Here is a 19,581-nt window from a genome sequence, read left to right as displayed (position 1 = left end):
AGAAACAGAACTTTTAAATTTGTTCCCAGTTTTTGTTTTCTTACTAACCTCTTCTGATTCTGAAATATCCAGCAGATTTGAGGTTTCTGTTCTCTCTTCTTGTTTCCTCCCCCTTGAGATTTTCTCACAGTAACATTTCTTTTCAGTCATTTTTTTAAGAATTGGGATCATTACATAGCAGATGGAAATCAATGAATATCCACCTTTGAGGGCAAAACAAGGGAACCTGGCAGATCTGCAGTGTAAGGAGATGCTGGGAGCGGCTGGACCCTGAAATAAGTCACATAAAGAGACTACAGCTGCCTCATCTACAGATTCCACAGGGTCTGCGTTCCTCCCTATCAACTGCGTTGATCCCTCCGAAGTTCCACAGATAGATGTGTGGACTTGAGATAAGACATGAGAACCCTAAGGAGGTGAAAATAACAACAGGAACAAACCAAACTGGGATGACTCCAGCAGATCAAGGTCATGCTATTATGACAGTGAGATTGAGATCCATGATGCCACTACAGGAAATCTTCTCAATTTACCTGTAGTCTTTGATAAACATCTTGAGTGTTTTTTTACATTTTCTTTTGGAGAGAGGTCAGAGAATAGAACTCTGACTTCTACTTGTATTATTCAACAAGTTTAAGAGGGAAAAGATATAATAGGTATTTTCTCCACATCTCTAAACACTGAGCTCTCCTTACACGATGTCAAAGGCATGAAGAGTAACACCCTTCAGAAGGAAACTCTGACACCGCCCCTCTTTGAGAATCACCTAAGGTGAAGCCTAAAATCCGTGCTTTCAATAACCCATCTCTTCCCAGTTTTCATTTTCAAAAAAGAAACCACTTCACCGTTTTTGTGAAAGCAGAAAGACGTTGAAGCCGAAATACTGTGTATAATAATCAAGAACATCAGAAGACCTCTCCCTCCTGGGAAAGCCTACCTACACTTAGGGTGCTGACTCTGATTTTGTGACAAATGATTTTTGTTGCCTACTAAATGGCTATCCCTCCCTGTGCCTTCTGCCCTCTGACAGTGAGACGTAAGTACGCTGGGAGCTCAACAGAAGTGTTCGTTACCGACAATCAAAGACACACAAGAGGAAACAAACTCTTTACTGCCTCTGGATGTTGCTGTCTGCATCGAGGCTGGAAAAATAGCAGCCATCTTGGGGCCATGAAGGAATTCAGCTAAAAGACAAGCCAGTTTACAGAGAGGACAGGTGGAGTGAAGCTGGGACCTTGATGGCATCATTTAAACACTAAACTCAGCAAGTCTGGAGTCGTTCAACTTTCAGGTGTTTTGTTATGTGAGCTAAAAATGCTCCTTATCGCTTAAGCTACTTGAAGTTGAGTTTTCTTTCTTTACAAACAAAAGCACCCTGATATGAGTGGTTGCTTTAAAACTTTGAAAACAGAGCAATGTGAAAATTTATTTCCCTTTAAACTCTATTGGCAAAAATTCTTATTTAGTGTTTGAATGCAAAGTGCCTTACTATGTGGTGAGTAACCAGCAAATGCCACCACGCACCATCTCTGAACTGGGCCTCTGTGTTTTAGATGAATCTAGGCATCAAGTCCAGTCTTCCCCCAGACTCCCAGACCTGCTGCTCCACAGGAGATGGCCTGTCTTACCCCTGGCCACCCAGTGGACTTTTCCTTCTTTAACCCTTCTATCCTGGACTAACGGAAAAATATATATGGGTTCATTTAGAGACCTTAAAAGTCACAGACAAACGCTATTATTTTCTTCAGCTCTCACAACAATAGCAATGTTGGGACCACCAGCCTTAACGTGGTGGTATTTCTCCTCTCTCATTCACCATGTGTATCAACTCTTGAACAAGTCGAAGCAGAAACAACAAAAGGCAAACTTCTACTGTGACTTGAATGGCCTGAAAACAAGATTTCTTGTTCCCAAGGGCAAAAGAAAGCCTAGTTGTGGATCTTTACATCAGTAATATGGCAACAGGAGAACTCCAGCAAGCCCCTTGTCATTATTTTTAAGGTTTTAAGGGAATTAAACTGAGTGTCAATTTCAAGCACACTCTTACAACAGAAGTAAGATAAGTCCCAAGTTCTGACTGGTTTTGTAGAATTTCTTTTTCAGGCAGGGTAGAGGTCCCATAACGGCTCTCAGCCCATTTGGGAAGGGGCATGGTGGAAGACAGCCTTGGGTTGAGGCCATGAGAAGATTCTTTCCTTCCTAAATGAAGCTACACTGACCAGACTTCTGCAGAACTTTCTGCGTTTCCTGTCCTCACATTCACAGATCTGAGAAACAGTTGGAGTCTATTGAGTAACTCACTATGGGAATCTCCCCCAAGAGAGGGGGGCATCCTGTGATATCTAGGGAGTGGGGGTGGGGTCCTGCCTTAGGGTCAACCAGAGAGCATCTCCTTCCTCCTGCTAACCTGACATGTTCTGTCTACCACTGACAGGGCTCAGGGGAGTTCGAATTGACTTTCACCACAGCCTAAATTATAGCATTCAGGGTACTTTCTGTTCTTTTAGTTATTTTTTATGTCCTCTTCTTTTGTCCCATTCTAAGAGGAATGTTTTTTTCTCTCTTGCTCACCATCATTCTTTATTCCCCATATGGCGACATGAAACTCTGCTTAGGAGATTTGATTTTATCTTGTGATTCAGAGTTACAGCATTGGACAGTCATTTCTATTTGACGAGAACTGTAAAAAATGAATACATCTTTTAAAAGTGAACCTTGATATTACCCCAAAGAAAAATGTGTTTCTATTCTGAAAACATAAATTATTTATGTGTTGCTTATTTGGTTTGGGGAGTTTTATCTGGGTGTTTGGACCTTGTTGTAAGTTTTCGTGCAGGGGTTTTTCATGACTATTAATGTTGAATGAACCAGCTGGTAGTTGGTAGGGAAGTGCAGTATAGGGTTCATTCATGGAAGTGGCTATTTGATGGGTTACAAAGCTAATTAAAAACAAATTTAAAATCAAAACAAGAAGAAATACTGGCAATAGCATTCAGGATGTACGTGGCAAACTTTGGTTTGTTACAGTATTACTCAAAATGACTCTTTCATGTGGGAAAATATTTTTACTTCAAATAAAACCAGAAAAGTATAATTGATGTACTATAAAGTATAATTTGATCAAACAAAACAGACAAATTAGCACATGCTTAAATCCTAGGTTATAAAACAAGTTAGGCTACAGAGCCTAAAAGAAATTTGATAAGCTTTACCTTTCATGTAGGTTTCTTTGTGGGTTTTCATAGAATGTGTGTATGTAGGTGAAACTCAGCCATCACCTGATTATGACCCCAGGGGTTAGAAATGTAATCAGGAGACAGTGGCAAAAGGAATGTCAAAAGAAAAAAAAGCAAGGCAGATCTCTTAAAATTGTTTTCAAGTAGATCTGTTCAGCTGCAAAAGAGCTAAGACACCTAGGAGGCTCATTTCAAACGCAGATGAAATTAGTATGCATGAAACATTTGAAACAGAGGTCTTCTTCAACAAGGGTTTTTGTAGAATCTGAATCGTTTTAGGGAAAAAAAACTGATCATTCACATTGCTTTAGCCTACCTTTTATTTATTCTTTCACTGCATCAAATATGTAAGAATCTTCTGTGTGGTAAACATTTGTTTTATCAGAACAAGCTGAGTTTCCTAGCCTCAAGGAGACTACCATAAACAATTACCCAAATAATCATCTTACCAAAGTTATGATAGATACTTAAGGGAAACTCTAGTGTGCTTTAACAGCGTACTAAAGGAAACCTTAACTTAATCACAGGGTGTGGATTCAGAAAAGCCACCTACAGCCTTGAGATTACAACCGAGATCAGAAGAACGAGAAATAGCTAACTACTAGGTGAACAAAACTGGGAAGATTCCCCAGCAGAAGACACAGATTGGGTGGGAACCAAGGTGTCCTGAAGCCCAGCACATTCAAAGAAACCAAAGAGAGAGAGTGTGTGACTACATGGACGGAGAGCCAGAGATGAGTCTGAGAGGTGGGTAGGGGCCAGGTCTCATGGGCCGGGGTGATGTTCTAAACATTTAGCAATTTAGAAAGACACAGACTTGGCCATTCTGAAGGGAGGTTGGCTGTCAATAACCTGCATAGTGGAACCAGTACAAGGAGATGACCAGCAGCCCAGCATGAGAGGCCTTGTAGGACACATTTTGAGTTCTGGACTTGATATTCACAGCAAGAAAAAGACATTGAAGAGTTTCAGCAAGGGAGTATCAGGATCAAATATAAGTCATAAATATTTTCTGGAGAGACTGATCTGCAGATTAGCTAGTTTAGTTTACCAGTGAGTACCCACCACACCAGTTGTTGGGGTGGGTACTAAAATAAAGAGAAGAGACTGCAGCCCCTGTCCTCAGGAAAACAGAGAAATGTGAAAATTTATTTCCCTTTAAACTCTATTGGCAAAAATTCTTATTTTGAGTTTGAATGCAAAGTGCCTTGCTATGTGGAGAGTAACCAGCAAATGCCACCATGCACCATCATGGTATCCTAGTAGCTCTGTGTTACAAAGGGAAAAAATAACTTTTTAAAACAATGATTGAAGGACTTTTATTTTTCCCTTGGAGAGCTCAACATTCCTAGCTAAATCACTTCCCCCCATGTCTGCTTAAAGCACTCCCTCAAAATACAGAAAGCCACAGAGCGCCTGTGAGGATTTTGTATCCCAGTAAGCTGTCACTGGCACACACTTTTCCCTCCAGGTATCAGCAAGAAATTGCCTTAACCTAAAGGCCACCCCCTTTCTGCAGGTCTGGTTTTGCCAGACAGAGGGCAAGAGCTGCCAGGACAGACTTCCGCATGAGTGCCATCCTGTCTGTTGACCAAGTTTAGGCGTTGTCTTCCCAAAATGTCCCTATAAGTCATAGTGGTTTCATCTTCTCACAAGCCACATGAGACTTGTTCTTCTTTTCTTGAATAAAAGTTTTATCAAAGTTATGCAAATTAGTATAGAGCCATGATTGGGAGTTGGGAGGAGAAGCAGTCAACCTGATATGAAATAAAATAGACTAAGGTCAAAAACAAACTATTCTGTTTAGCTGACTCGTTTCAAAATGAAATCAATAATTTTGTAACAACAGGTGGGGGATCAGGAGATGTTTTCAAAGGATACACAATTTCTGTTAGATAAAAGATGCAAGTTCAAGAGCTCTATTGTACAACAAGGTGATTATATAGTTAATAACAATTTCTGAAAATTGCTAAGAGAGTAGATTTTAAGTGTGCTCACCACAAAAAAAGAGATATGAGATAATGCATACTGCTAATTAGCTCAAATTAGCCATTCTATAATGTATACCTATTTCATAACAACATGTAGTACATAATAGTTTTTATTTGTAAACTTAAACAAATAAAAACATTTTTAAAAGGCAATTTAGTAACGAACCAAACGCATCTTTAAACAAATGGAAAATCCCATTGTAACACATTTGGAAATTGTAGAAATATAGAGAACATGCACAAAGAAGAAACGGTTCTCCTCCTTTTCTTCTAATCTCACTCTCCAGTGACACTAATTTAATATGTATACATCAGTGTTTTTCTAAGTTTATCAATATATTAACATATATAGTTTTTTCTCTTATCAAAATAGAACTCTTCCAAAATATTATTTCACATATTGTTCTTATCATTTAACAGCATGTCTTGAACACCTTTCCAAGGTAGTCTGTATCATGTTTTAGTAACTGTCTATTAGTTCGTAGTATGGATTCACAGTTCATACTGTGTTCCCTTATTGATATTGAGATCGTTTCCTTTTTTTGCCTTTTAACCAATATTGGAAGGGCATCTTTATAATTATATCTTTATCTATTTGCAAAATAAATTCCTAGAAGCTGGACCGTAGCATCATAGAGGATTCACGTTTTTATATTTTTTAAAAATTTCAAATTGCCCTCTAAAACTAGATACGCTAATTTACTTTCCTAAGGAAATTACTTTAAATTGGGCAGGGGTAAAAAAATGACTCTACATTTTAATGTTAATGACATTTACCTGCACCATGCTAAGACTTTCACATACATTTAGCCTATGGGTTACAAAGCAGAAATTGTGGGGTAATTTTACCGCTGAGACTCGGGGAGTAAACGCTTGGGTGATTTGCACAAAGCCACCCTGACAACTGGCACAGGAGGGAAGAGTAGGCTCTGATGTAGGGCTGTCGAGTTCAAATCCTGATTCTACTTTACAGCTGATCGGCCTGGGCTTTACTTCTCTGTGATGGTTAATTTTATGTGTTAATGTGACTATGTCATGGCACCCAGATATTTCATCAAGGTATTTCTTTGAAGGTATTTTTTAGATGTGATTAACACTTAAATCAGTAGATTTTGAAGAAAGCAAATTATCCTCTATAATGTGGGTAGGCCTCATCTAATCAGCTGAAGACCTTAAGAGAAAAAAGACTTCGGTCCCCTGAGGAAGAAGGAATTCTGCTTCCATACTGCCTCTAGACTCAGGCTGCAACATACACGCTTCCCTGGGTCTCCAGCTGGCCTTTTCTGCAGATGCAGATTTCAGACCTGCCAACTCCCATAATTGCATAAGCCAGTTCTTTAAAATCTTTCTCACAAGAGGAGACAGGGGATGGGGGAGAGTGAGAGGGTGAGAGACAGAGAGAGAGAGAGAGAGAGAGAGAGAGAGAGAGAGAACCTATTGGTTATGTTTCTCTGAAGAACCCTAACTAATACATTCTCTAAGCCTCATTTTCCTCACCTGTAAAATTGTGACAACACTAATGAAATTACAGTTAGACTAAACTAAATAATCCGTGTTAAGTGCCTAGTGCCAGGTAAATGGTCTGTAGTTCACACATTTTTCACTATTATTTTTTGGAAAATGAGCTTGAACTCACTGCTCTATTCACTACCACCCTCATCCCTTTCCCTTACAACACACACTCTCTCTCTCTCTCTCTCTCTCTCTCACACACACACACACACACGGATAATGATTTTCTAGAGCTGTGACCATAGGACCTTCTCTCTCTCTCTCTCTCACACACACACACACACACACACACACACACACACACGAACCTTAGGAGAACACAGAACCTAGGCCCTTCAGTTTACAGACAAGAAGTATAAGCCCAAACTCTAAAGAGATTTACTCAAGAGCATCTTGAGCAATGTTGAAACCAGAGTTTCTGGAGGCTGGTTTCCCACTACAATCCTGCCTCCTTCCTGTGAGTTGGGTATTTCTTACCTCATTAATTTGTTTGCCTCACAACCCACACAGGGTATGCATCTTCACCTCTGCCTCATGCATGAGCGATGCCATGAGACTAGCGTCTGATTCTGCGATGTGAGCTTGAGTGAGGGCCCACTGTCTCTGCTCCCTTTCCCCTAGGTTTCACTTCAGTAAGTCATGCTGGTGGGGGCAGAGCAGGAGGAACATCAGAGAAGGAGATACTTATCCATGACATGCTTGGCTAAGTTATTACCTAACAACAGAGCAGGTCACTGCTCTGCCTTGGCCTAGAAGAAGATAAACTCTCACTACCCGTGTTTTGTGATGGCAACAGGCACGATGAAGCTAGAGCTGGTGTTTTTGCCAGGGTTGCTTGCTCTCCTAAATACAGAAGGTCCCGTGTAACCAGCAACACATTCCCGGCCATGCTGACTCCAGCCTCAGCTTGGTGCTTTCAAAAATACTGCTATGATATCTTGCTGTTTTCAGTGCTTCAAACAGGTAGGCTTCCCAGAATGAATATGCCCAAATATGCAGAAGAAATCTGAAAACCCATCCATGGCTGAGTTGTCAACCAGAGTGACATTCAAGGAATGGCTCAAATTTAAATATATTCATAAATATTTGGTGGCGGTATCATGGCTCATTGAAATGGCATTTTGGGATTTTAAAACTCATTCCAAATGTGGAGGTGGACACCCTCCTTGTCTGAGCAGACAGGGTATAGAAATTGAGGACGATGCGCTCCCTCATATTTGAAGCAGACCTGCCAAAAACATCTCTCTATGCAATGCTGAGAAACTCAACTTTGAGAATAAAATAATGAGAAATACTAGAGCCATATTTATTGCCTGTCAACACCAACAGTGCTCCAGAGAAATTTATTGAGTTCTAGTAAAATGAGCTAACTTTGTGAATAAATGATTTGAATTGGGAATAGGCTTTGAAATGCCTAAGACTTTCCTAAATGAATACATTTCTGCAAAGAATATTGCAATTCTTAGAAAAATTCAATAAAATTGTCTTTTGACGAGGATCATCTCTGTGACTGTACATAAGTTGGCTCAAAGCCCGTAACTAACCCACAGTGTGGTAGGATGAGTCTGGGCTGGGTTGGAGTCCTGACATCTAGGTTTTCTGTTTGTCACTGCTTCTGTTGGCTATACTGTTTGCACAAGCTCAAAACCTGCATGTGGCTAATTCCTCACTTGTAAGTTTAACCAGATGAGCTATATCCCAAGCTAGAAATACAAAGAGAGTGATACTTCTTTTTTGTTATTTATTTTTAAATTTAACCTGCTCTTAGCCAGGTAACTCTAACTCCCTCTTGAGCAATATTCCAGCAAAATTATCAGGAAGTCCAGGGGCATATGCAGTCCCAAATCATGCAGAGAACTGGAGCCGGCCAGGCCACAACTAATGTTGCCACTCAGCGTCCCACAGAGGCACTGTGCAAAACTGCTTCTGCACACGTCAACTGGTCATTCTTGCCCACTGAGTCAGGACTACCCAGCCCAGGGGAGAAGCCTACTCTGGTCTTCGAAGCTGAGCTCTTTGTTTTACTGTCACACGGTGACTGCCAGTGACAGGGAATGAGTGCAAGGGAATGAGTCCCTGGAGCTGCTATAACAAAGCGCTGCAAACTGGGGGTCTTAAACAACCAACATTTATCACCTCATGGTTCTGGACTTTGGCTGGAATCAGTAGGGTTGATTTTTTCTGCAGGCTGTGAGGAAAGATTCAGCCCATGCTTCCCTTCTGGTTTCTGGAGGCTTCCGGTGTTCCTTGGCTTTAGGTGGCCTTTTCCCTGTGTCTTCACGTCATATTCCCTATGCATCTGTCTCCAAATTTCCCCTTCTTACAAGGACACAGGTCATACTGGATTACAACCCTCCCTAATAACCTCATTTTTATTGGCTCACCTCTGTAAAGACAATATTTCCAATAAGGTCATGTTCATGGGGACCATGGGTTAGGACTTATACGTCTTTTGGGGGGACACCAAAACACTGTTGATGTTTAACCATGTCACTGCGGTTTTCAGATGCAAAATGATGACAGTGTCACCTATGCCTTCTGTTGCAATTACTTAGCCTGGCCATTGTGGACAATCCATAAACAAATGGGTGTGGCTGTGTTCCAATAAAACTTTACTTATGAACATTGACACTTGAATTTTATGTCATTTCACTTGTCATGAAATATTATTCTTTTGGTTTTTCTAAACCCTGTAAAACTATCGAAACCATTCTTAGCTTGTATGCTGTATAAAAATGATCAAAGGGCCTGATCGGGTCCTAGAACTGCAGTTTGCCAATTCCTGTAAGAAAGGATTCTTTAACTGAGAAAAAAATTGATCCTCATCTGATTTCCCCTATTTAAATGATATAATTTCTTTATCTTAGTTTCCAGCAACCCCACCCCCCTGCAATAATTTATAAATGTTCTCTTATTCATATGGTATACGTACTTTACTCCTAAATTGAGTTTGTGTTCTGTAAATTACTTCTCACAAGAAGCCAAGAAAGAGCTTGAATGTATGAAGGCAAGACACCTTATTTCTTTATTCTACGGTAACTCCTAACATCCAAAGCAATGTTTGTTGTAGAAAACATTGTATATGCCACTTGTGTATACAAATTGAATCCTTTTTTAAATTTTGCAAGTACATAGTAGACATATGTATTTATGGGGTATATGGGATATTTTGATACTGGCATACAATGTGTAATAATCACATTGGGGTAAATGAGGTATCCATCACCTTAAACATTTATCCTTTGTGTCACAAACAATCCAATTATACTCTTTTACTTATTTTTAAATGTATAATTACATTATTACTGACTATAGTCACCCTGTTGTGCTATCAATTACTAGATCTTACTCATTCTTTTAAACTATTTTTTGTATCCATTAACCATCCCCCCTTCCCTGCCACTGCTCCCCATTATCCTCTAGTAACCATCCTTCTATTCTTTGTCTCCATGATTTCAATCGTTTTAATTTTTAGCTCCTACAAATAAGTACATGCAAAGTTTATCTTTCTGTGCTTGGATTATTTTACTTAACATAATGATTTCCAGTCGCATCCATGTTGTTGCAAATGACAGGATCTCATTCCTTTTTATGGCTGAGTAGTACTCCATTGTATGTCTGCACCACATCTTCTTTATCCATTTGTCTGTTGATGGACATTTGAGTTATTTCTAAATCCTGGCTATTGGCTGGGTGCAGTGACTCAGGCCTGTAATCCCAGCACTCTGGGAGGCCGAGGTGGGCAGATCACGAGGTCAAGAGATCGAGATCATCCTGGCCAACATGGTGAAACACCATTTCTACTAAAAATACAAAAATTAGCTGGGCGTGGTGGTGCACACCTGTAGTCCCAGCTACTCAGGAGGCTGAGACAGGAGAATCATTTGAATCCGGGAGGTGGAGGTTGCAGTGAGCTAAGATCATGCCACTGCACTCCAGCCTGGGCAACAGAGTGAGACTCCATCTCAAACATAAATAAATAAATAAATAAATAAATAAATAAAATATAAATAAATAAATCTTGGCTATTGTGAACAGTGCTGCAATAAACGTGGGAACAAATCAAATATTTAGACACCCTCATGCGGGTCTTCTCAAACGGTACCCATCATTCGGGCCTAATGCCAGCCTGCCATCCTCCAGGAAGCCTCCTCCAGCTATTCCAGCTCATGCTGACGTTGGCTTCTGTTTTCCTGTTGAATTCATAATCCATGACACGTAACTGACCGCTTAACCCTTGATGAATTCTCACATTCGTTTTGACTTTTCAGCTACAAAACCAAAACCCCTCCAAGAAAGGAACTGGTGACATCCTTTTATTGTTGTGTTTTCTCTCCTTCGAAAACTAGTTAACTCTTACGTTACAGTAGGCACACTCCAAGGTTGTTTCCCGATGCACAGGCCAGGCTGCTCCCTGGAACTCCTTTAGGGGTTAGGCTGGGCCCACCCACCTGCTTCTCTGACCCGAGCCTTTTGCCAAGGCCTAACCACACTGAAGCAGCAGTGACTGCCATCCACGTGGGCACTGAAATTCTAGAGCTCAAAGAAGGGAACTGGTGCCCAACACTCTAGCCATGACTGGGCACCAGGAATCAGTACCTGCTTCAAAACTGACAGATTATAGAATAATTAATTACTAACACATATTCTTAAGCACAAAGTGTTAGTGCACATTGACCATTTCCTAACTTGTACCCGCTCTTAATAGATGAATTTCTCAAGTAAAGGTAAGTGAGGTCAGTGCTCCTGCGGTACTTTGGCCTCCTCTCTTGGCATTTTCTTCTCTTAGAAGATATTGTAGTAATTAGTATAAAAATTTGAAAATGAAAAGCCTGATTTTTGATGTATAATATGAGCCCCACAGCAATAACCAATATTTGGAAGCTTGTCAAAGGCAGGTATGAAGCACAAGATGAAACGTTTTCACTTTGGATGACTTATAGTAAGATACCAATAAAATACTCCGAGATGTGGTAAGAATAGGTGATATCACCACACCTTGGGCGGGTGAAGCCACTTGGCACGGGCACCCTGCCTCACCACACCCCTGAGGTATGGCAGAATACCAGAGAACCACACCCATTGAGTGTGATGGCTAAGCGCAAACCAAACACTTCCAAAGGCAAGGCAGAAAAATCAATACAGGCACCACAGGAGGTGATACCAGAAAATGATATGCTGGCAGGATATTCACTGCAAGCTAAAATGAGTAAATAAATAAAAAAAGACCACTTCTCCTTTGCAGGTGTAGGGCATACCTGCTGGAGTTTTATTGTTTTATTGGTGGATGGGGATTCTTGTCTTCTCTGGTCAATCTCTATATGGGACACTTCCTAAGTTACTCGATCCTCTAAACACTATAAGAACTTGGAGACTGAGCTGAAAACTTAATTAGCATTATGCAAACTGTGGGCTTCTGGTATTTCTAGTAAGCTTAGGAAGCTGCCAAACATTCCTGCCAAGTTTCCTTAAGCCTGGAAAGGCCTGCAAATGCTAATCCAAGAAAGCCAGGGAAAGCAACAAATACTAATTCTCTCATAGACTGAAAGAGAAATACTGCAAGACGGGGGCCGGGGCTTCTTTTTGTGAAGGAACCATCAGGGCCTAAGGATGTCAGCTTTAGAGAAAGCCCCAGGTGGGACCAGATGGGGTTTAGAATAGTCTGCAGGCCACAAGTACAGGGGATGGGGAAATCGCTCTGGTAGGCACAAGGCAACTAATACCAATTTTCATCCGCACCAAGGCCCTCTCCTCTAGATGAGGGTAAAGGTCTAAAGAGTTCAGAGAAATTAACCCCAGTAGTCTATGTTCCTCAGTAAAGCTAAAGGATGTAAGGTTTCCATCCACAACTATAGCGAAAAAAAAATACATTAACTTCCTTTCACAAAGGTTTGATTTTATTTACAGTTTATATGCAGCTTCTTTTTTTTTTTTTTTTTTTTTTTTTTTTTTTTTTTTTTTTGAGATGAATTTTCACTCTTGTCCCCCAGGCTGGAGTGCAATGGCACAATCTCAGCTCACTGCAACCTCTACCTCCCAGGTTCAAGCGATTCTCCTGCCTCAGCCACCTGAGTAGTTGGGATTACAGGCATGCACCACCATGCCCAGCAAATTTTTATATTTTTAGCAGACACATAGTTTCACCATGTTGACCAGGCTGGTCTCGAACTGCTGACCTCAGGTGATCTGCCCACCTTGGCCTCCCAAAGTATTAGGATTACAGGCGTGAGCCATCGTGGCTAGCCTATATGTAGCTCTTTAAACAGTACCTGGCCACCTTCTTCATTTGTTCTACTTTATTACTTAGAAAATTGGCTAGCTTTCAAGAAGAATTTATTTTCCCAAAAAGGATTTTCCAAAATCAGACATAATTGGTATTAACATTTTTTAGTAAAGGAAAAACAAAGGCAATGTATTGGACATCCTATGTATTGTAAAGGAAAAACAAAGGCAACGTATTGGCCAATGTATTGGACATATTGGCCGAGTTCTATGTTAAATTGTTTCATATTCATTATCTCACTTTCTCTCAAAGAAGGATATTTTCTGTTAATTTTGGGACCGATACAAGTCAGAAAAGTTGGTAAACTTTAGAGCAGGGGTCCCCAATTCCCAGGTCATGGACCAGTACCGGTCTGTGGCCTGTTAGGAACTGGGCCACACAGCAGGAGGTGAGCAGCAGGCGAGGGAGCAGAGCTTCATCTGCACTTACAGCCACTCCCGTCACTTGCATTCCTGCCTGAGCTCTGCCCCCTGTCCTATCAGCAGTGGCATTAGATTCTCATAGGAGTGCAAACCCTATTGTGAACTGTGCATGTGAGGGATCTAGGTTTTATGCTCCTTATGAGAATCTAATGCCTGATGATCTGTCACTGTCTTTTATCACCCCCAGATGGGACCGTCTCGTTGCAGGAAAACGAGCTCAGGGCTCCCACTGATTCTACATTATGGTAAGTTTATAATTATTTCATTATATATCACAATGTAATAATAATAGAAATAAAGTGCACAATAAATATAATGCGTTTCAATCATCCCAAAACCATCTTCCCCCTCCCCCAGTCTGTGGAAAAATTGTCTTCCGTGAAACTAGTTCCTGGTGCCAAAAAGGTTGGGGACTGCTGCTTTAGTGGACTGCAGAGTAAATGAGTAATTGAGAGAAAGGTTCATCAGGAGGGAAGAAACTTTGGCTCCAATCTGGCTGGATAGAGGAGCTGCTGCTGTCTTGGTTAAGTTGTAGGTCAATAATGGTGCTAGGGAGGGTCTCAACCCATTCTTCAAATAACAATTATCCAGATCCTCTGTACCTCCCCCACTCCATGCACCGCCCCTGATGGGTCTCTTCTTAGAAGCAAAATGGAGGGATAGTCATCTTTTTGCCTTTCTGAGGAGCCAATTCCTTAACTTTGATTTCCATCTAATGTACAGTATTTACTGGTTACCATTGCTTCTTCCAATCACCTATTTTCTCAGCCATATTTATTGAGTGTTTACTGTGTGCCAGATATTGGGCTACACACTCTGCATCCGTGGCGCAATCCCTGCCTGCAAGCAGTCTGCCATCAATTCCCTTCTCCCTTTTAGGGAGGGAGAGACACCAGCCAGAGCTGCAGGGTGGTACCCAGAGAACCAGTTGAGGTAGGATGTACTTGATACTTCAGCCAGGGTAACTCTCTACTCCCATACATGAACCAAAAGACCGTGACCTTCAGAGAATCAAAGTTAGAAGGCAGGTAGAAGAGTCTTCAACACAGAAGAAAAATTCAGCTGGTGATTCAGAAATGGAAGGACAGAAATGAGCGCACCTGCTCACTGTGGGGGTGGAGGAGTGTAGGGAGGATTTACCGAGTCAAGGAAGTATAGTGCACAGGCACTTTCATTGGGACACAGACTCCTCCATGAGCAGGGAGCGAGCTCTCAAGGATGTTGTTTGTGGCATGGAGGCAGCTCAGAGATTCAGAGGAGAGAGGACACAAAAACTAGCAGCCAAAAGGGAAAGCAGCATAGCGCGTAGTCAAATGACCATGGAGTCCAGAATCAGACCAGAGTTTTAATCCTGGTACCACTGCTTTCTCAGACTAGTAATGGCAGCTCTGTAAGCCTCAGTTTTCTCATCTGTACAAAAGGAATGATGTTTCTGTTGTGAGAATTAAATGACATGCTGCATATAAGGTCCCAGGCTTATTCTAGACATCCAATAAACAATAGTTATACTCAATGAAGAAAGCACCAAAAAAGACATCCTTGTCTTCCCTAGAGGAGTTCAGAGGAGGCATCACCAGTGCACAGCCCTGAAGAATTGTAAGGAGTTCCGAATGGGGATGGAGGGAAGGTAGAAGAAACCACATGGGTGGGACATGTAGTTGGACACTAGAGGCCAGAGTGCCTGGGGGTGGGGGTGAGAGAAGAGGCTGCAGCGCCAGGCCTTGAGGAGATGCCTGCCATGTACATAAGCTACATCTGCCTTGACCAGAAGGTGGTGGGAGTTTTAAGTAGCAGCCTGCCAGGAACAGGATCAGGTGATAATAGGTAACACTCATGCATCTATAGGTCTTCCTATAGACCAAACACTATTCTAAGCCTTTTACATATATTAACTGAATTCTCACATAATCCTTTGAACTAAGTACTAGTTAACTAAGTACGTAGAAAACTAAGGCAGAGAGAGGTTAATGCCTGGGCAACCTGGCAAAACACCATCTCTGCAAAAAATACAAAAATTAGCCAGGTATGAAGGTGCGTGCCTATAGTCCCAGCCACTCCAGAGGCTGAGATGGGAGGATTGCTTGAGCCCAGGAGGCGGAGGCTACAGTGAGCTGAGATCACACCGTAGCAATACAGCTTGGACAACAGAGTAAGACCCTGTCTCAAAAAAAAAAAAAAAGTTCCCAAGTATATATCATCCTAACTCAGATGTGCATTTACTTGGATAAGGTTGAGAGGAAGGAAGTTTGGAGAGAAGACAGACTGGAAAAGAGAAGGCACTAGAAATGAGTTAGGAGGTAAGGTCCAGATGGAAAATGAATGTCCTAGAACTAAGGCTATAGGGAGGAAAAAGAAGAGATTACACTTGGTGGAAAATCCAGGGTTCAGGAAACCTAGTGACCAGTTGGATGTGGAGACAAGATATTCCTTTGGGAAAGATTTTGTGAATTCAAGTCCTCTTTGAAATATTTTTATAATGTTCTTTTCTAAGGGGATGACTTTACCAGAACAACAGCTTGCACTTTCACCAATGCCCATTCACTGGTTCCTAACCCTGAAATCTAGCCAACTAAGGTATTAGGACTTCAAAAAAAAATCAACATGGTGGTGTGGTTTTCACCTTGAAATGGAGTATTTACTCCTCCTCTAACAATAGACATGTTGTTTCTGTCTTCTAGGAGTTTCACTTTGATGTGTCAAAGGAAATGCCATGAACTCTAGGGGAGAGTCATCACCGCATGAATGCAGGATAAACAGCAGGTGTGGCTGGGGCTTTAGGACAAGTGCCAGTCATCCTATTCCATTTTTAGAGATTATAAAAATGAATGTTTCAAGTGCTTTGGTGTTCAGGAGTTAAAGACAGCTTTCAAAAGAGTCCACGAATAGAAGCCCAACACTTCAGAGTGAAGCTGCATGGCAGAGACGCTTCTCAAAGTCCCCATCATCACGATTAGGAAGCCGAAACCAACACACTCTTCTTTGCGTCACTTGAGTGAAGCAGGTGGGAGGCAGATGTCCTGCCTGCACACCTGGGGAGGTTGAAGGCAGCTCTTTAATTTGAACCTTGAGCAATCACCTTCCCTTTTAGAACCTTGCAAATTACATTGTGTCCTAGGAACAAGTAAACAGATGATCTGGCAATAGCCAGGTCCAGGGACCGGAAAGAGATCATGATATTAATAATAACTCCTTATATTTGCATTGTTTCTGTATCCTTCACACAGTGGTCGCAGTGAAATGATCACGTGCTTATTCTTGTCTTCATCGGAAAGCTAAGGAGTCTGGGGCTTAGAGAACTGTCTTGCCCGAGGTAACAGCAAAACAGAGGCAGAGCGGAGACAGGTTTTCTGACGATAAGCCTAGTGTTTCTGCCACCACACCATCAATAAGCAGATTGTAATAGCTTTGGTTCTTCTAGCAACAGAATCTTCTCTTTTTTTTCTTTTTCTATTTTACTTTAAGTTCTGGGATACATGTTCAGAATGTGCAGGTTTGTTACACAGGTATACATGTGCCATGGTGGTTCGCTGCACCTATCAACCTGTCATCTAGGTTTTAAGCCCTGCATGCATTAGGTGTTTGTCCTAATGCTCTCCCTCCCCTCACCCCCCACCACCCGACAAGCCCTGGTGTGTGATATAGAATCTGTGACAATAGAAACCTCTCATTCCTAGGGGGACCCTACTCCCCTACTTAGGAATGTACTTGTTATGTAGGATGTAGGTCTCCTCCATTTGGTTAAAGGATAGACAGACAGCTGATCTGAGTTGGGCCAAGCCTCAGTTCTCCCCAGTCCTCCTCATCTTTCTCTCTGGGAGGAAGAAGCTGTCCTCCTCCTGAGGTTGTGAAACTGGGAAGCTTAAGCAGCCTCTCGCCCTCATACTCACCAAGGGAGAAAGACTTTTAAAAAGGATGGAGCCAAAAATGAATGATGTTTAAGCTTTTGATTCTAGCCGTGTCAGAAGCTAGTTCTACTTTTGGACTGTTTAGTTATATGAACTAAGTAATTACTTTTATTGCTTAAGCTCATTTGAGTGTTTTGCTTTGTCTTTTTTGGTTTGGTCACCTTCAACCAAGAGTCCAAACCAACAGATGCCCAGTAGAAATAACAAACCTCAATATGGGTGGCTCAGAGAAGACCTCCTGAATGTACTCCCTGGTTCCCTGCCCTCACCTTCCTCTTCCAGGTCCACATTCAGTGATGGCTCACTCATGCTGTGAGCAGCCTACAATCAGGTTATTTCAGGGAACTCTGGCCCCTCCTTAACCAGAATAACCAGAATGGTTTCTTCCTGCCTCTATCTTGAATTTTTGAGAGGCATGCCTTGGATCAAGTACCTAGGATATATGTTTCTGGGAGCCCCTTAGCTCTGGGAGATGGAAAGTAAGTATAGGTTGTGGCTACGGTAGGTTGCACCCCTCAGTATTCATGGAATCAGGGGGAGTGGGTGGATTCATTTATTCTTTGAAATAAACTCATGTTCATTTTACTCTTTTGCAGTCTTTCTGATAGCTTTCAGGACACAACTCAATAAAGTAAGGTCCTTCACAAGACCTCCATGAGGCCAGGAAGCCCTCTGAGAATTTGCCTATTGGGGTCTTCAGTCCAGAACCCTTGGCCATGCTGCAGCAGTGAAGGCTAGACCAGAAAAGGCTATGGCAAACTCTGTGCCCCTGCATGTCACTCTTAGAGCTAAAGAGAGACAGCAAAGAGACCTAAATATGTTTTGCTTTTCCCACTTTTGCCAAATAGACAGTGTTTCAAAGGAAATGGCTTATGTAAATACAATAACAAAAGCTAACATGCACATAATGAAGTTGAAAGAAAACTGTACCCTGTTTTACTACTGTAGCTTGCACAAATTGCTTCTTTGGAATGATAAATTCTCAGAAAACTGTAGCTATTTTGAGACACAAATTCCGGCCCTCCCCAATCAAACAAAGTATCTTTGATTTCTTTAAATAATGACATATATGAGGCTTGAGCCTATCCAAAGAAAAGCAAAAGCTGCCTCATTGCTCCCCAAGAACACGCGTCCCACAACCACGGTCTTCTTCCTGGCGTGTGTGCGTTTTGACTTGCATGATCTGGCCTCAAGAGCATTGCTGGCATACTGTTGTTTGTTCTTCTCAGGATTAGCAGAAAATTTCTGTGGGTGTTTTACGTCACTGGAGTAGGAAGCACTGAAAAATTATACCCGCTTGATTGATATTTCTGGAAAGAGAACTCTAACTTACTAGAGGAAGGGGGTGGGGTGGCCAGGAAAGAAAAGAATGAGTAAGACTCAAGAAAGCTCCATCAGGAAAGTCCCACTTGGAAAACTGAGTTGATGGGGATGAGATTTCTTACACGAAGCAGCATTCAGCTCTACTTGGTAGGGAAATCAAAGTTCTTATTGTCTCAGAGGGGGGTGAGAAAAAAAAGTGTGGATCTCATGTCAGTGTCTACCAATTTATGGAACTGAACTTTGGCAAGCAACAGTGAGAGTTACAAAGCAGCATAATTTCCCTTTCAATAAACTACAGATTTGTATGTAATTGGGTGGAAGAGGCTGGTAGAGTTTAGTCTGGAAACATTTGGTACAAAGTTTGAGATTTTTCAGATATTCCAAAGAAGTATAACAGTCACAGAATAATGTCTAGTCCACATGTCATTTTTTTTTTAAGGCATTAAAAAAAACCTAACACTGCAATTTAAAAAATGGGCAAAAGAGTCCAAATATAGTTTGTACAAGAAGAAATACAAATGTGAAGACTCAAACAAAACAAACAAGGCCCTGACCTCATTTATAATCAAAGAGGTGCAATATAAAATAATAAGGACCTTTTTTTAAATGTACTGCATGAACAAAAGATTTTTATGTGATATGTCTTCTTTGACTGGTGTCAGGAGGCAGGCACACATGTACTGATTCCAGTAAAAAAACCATTAGGGAAAGTAATTTGCCAATATATTTTTTAAAGATATGCGCTTTGACTCCCATAAGTCTACTGCTAGGAATTTATTCCAGGAAAAATTGGGAGAGGTACACAAATATTTACATTCAGAGTCGCATTGATTAAATGTTGAAAAATGGCAAATAACTCAAATGTCTAATACTATGGGCTATGTTAATTTTTGTTTTTCTGTTTTTGGG

Source organism: Mandrillus leucophaeus, unplaced genomic scaffold (assembly GCF_000951045.1).
Source record: "Mandrillus leucophaeus isolate KB7577 unplaced genomic scaffold, Mleu.le_1.0 Scaffold501, whole genome shotgun sequence".
Classification (NCBI taxonomy): Eukaryota; Metazoa; Chordata; class Mammalia; order Primates; family Cercopithecidae; genus Mandrillus; species Mandrillus leucophaeus.
The sequence above is the reverse complement of the archived record's forward strand: the minus strand, read 5'-3'. Positions refer to the sequence as shown.